A 2,240-nucleotide genomic window follows, 5' to 3' on the forward strand; every position below is an offset into this window, starting at 1 on the left:
TCTCTCTATCTATCTCTTTCAGGATGGATCTTGTTTACATTTAGTAGTTTGCCAACAAGTGAGTTTAAAAGGAAAACTGTAGAACAGACAAGTTGACGAATAAAACTACTTCTGTACATAAAATCATAGTAGTATGAATATTTATCTGAAGGTATTTTAAAGGGTTTATGGAATGTTGAATTAAAACACAGAGGTGTTTTTAAAGATTACAATCATTATTATTATCATTACCACCACCACTACTACCACTGCTACTACTACTATTATTGAAACGTAGAGTTAGAAAGACATGCGTAAAGACAAACAGAGCAGAAGAGATCTTGTATCTGCTGGTTCTACTCCCCAGACAGCCACATAAGCAGGTCTGAGCCAGCCCATGTCTGGAGCCAGGTACTCCATCTGTGATTCCCACATGGGTGGCAGTCATCTAATCACTCGAACCAGCTTCCTTTGCTTTTAGTTCTTAAACATTCCAAGAGCCTAAAATAGAAACCTTAAAAGCTTTTAAAGATAGCTCATGTGCAGCATTAACTAAAATGCAAAGCACTCCAGAAGAACGGCTTGGCTTGATATGCTTGTTCCACAGTTTCTATGAATATGAAGCACTTGACAGGCTTCAGTTTGGAGTGAAAGGCACAACAGCTCACAGGTGGGCACCAGTGTGTGTCCCGCTGGTCTGTGTTCCCCTCAAGCTCCCTGCTTGTAGTTGGCAAAAGCAGCCAAGGGGGGCCCAAAGCCTTGGGATCCTGCACGTGGGGGGAGACCCAGAAGAAGCTCCTGGTTCCTGGCTCCAGATTGGCTCAGCCTTGACCACTGCAGCCACTTGGGGACTGAACCAGCAGGCAGATGATCTTTCTCTCTGTCTTTCCTCCTCTCGGGATATCTGACTTTACAATAAAAAACTAATAAACCTTTTTAGAATCTATTAGAAAAATAAATAACCAGAGGGTTGGAAAGAGGAGGGTGGAGTAAGGCAGCAGAGCCCTCAACAAGAGTCACTCCTGCCTTCAGAAGACCAGCGGAGGAGGGGACTGCCAGCATGTCCTTTGAGCAGGTGGAACTTACCTTGTTGGAGTGAGGGGTACAGCACACAGACCTAAGAGGCGATCGGTGCAATTTCTCCCAAGGCACAGACAGGCTCCTTGCCCTTCTGCCTGAACTGGTGAAGGGAAGGAAGAATTGAACCAGCATGAATGTCCATTTCTGACTCTCTGGGGACCACTTTGCTCCCTCTCCTGTTTTCTATTCTCAATGTTTTCAGCCCTTCCAGAGTGGGTTGCTTGTTTGTTTCTCTGTCAACCTCAGGAGCTCCTCTCACCTGCATCTCTCTGTCCTCAACCTCACTCCTGACCTCAAACTTCCCCTCTTTATTGTTTAGGGCAATTCTAGAAAGTGGTCACCCATATAGGATCCTCCAACAGAAGACTCCGCAAGCCAGGTGAGATAGTAACCACACCTACCCCAGTCATGTCTCAATCAGCCCATCAAGGCATCCCTTGCTACTACTGCTGCTGCTGTTGCTGTTTTAAGATGTATTTCATTTATTTGAAAGACAAAGTCACAAATATAATGAATCTTCCAACTGGGGGTTCATTCCCCAAATGGCTATAACAGCCAGGGCTCAGCCAGGCCAAAGTCTGGATCTTAACCTGGGTCTCCCCTGTGGGTGGCAAGGGGGTCACACACTTCGGTCATGTTGCAGTGATTTCCCAGTTGCATCGGGAGCTGGCTCAGAGGCAGAACAGCTGGGATTCAAACCAGGTCTTTGATGTGGGGTGCCAGATGTGCCACGATCAATGACATAAATGGCTTCTCCATGAAGGCACCCCCAGGATATCACTTTTCAACGTCATTATTGGTCTACCATGAAGGGTCCAGGTGAAAACTTCTGTGTCCACCTTGCTCGATGTCCCTTTAGTTCACCTCTTCTTAGGATCAGCTAAGCTGCTGATGGAAAGCTCAGATGGCCCCTGGTCTCTGCCTGCCAGTCTTTCTTGTGTTAGAACACAGCAAAGGAGCCATTTGTGGCACACTGGGGCCAAGGACTCCAGGGTTAACATGTCTGCCTCATCACTGGGCAGTGACACCAAGGATCAGGCACACACACAGGTTGGTTGGGTATACTACAACATGGCAAGGTGTGAGGACCAGAGCCGAAGAGCATACAGTGTGGCCTTGTAACAGGAGAAGGTTAGATGGTAGGATTCTCAGCTTCAGCCACACAGGGCAAAGGCTATCCA

The sequence above is a fragment of the Ochotona curzoniae genome, unplaced genomic scaffold, assembly GCF_017591425.1.
Source record: "Ochotona curzoniae isolate NIBS_2020 unplaced genomic scaffold, NIBS_Ocur_1.0 contig_3297, whole genome shotgun sequence".
Lineage (NCBI taxonomy): Eukaryota > Metazoa > Chordata > Mammalia > Lagomorpha > Ochotonidae > Ochotona > Ochotona curzoniae.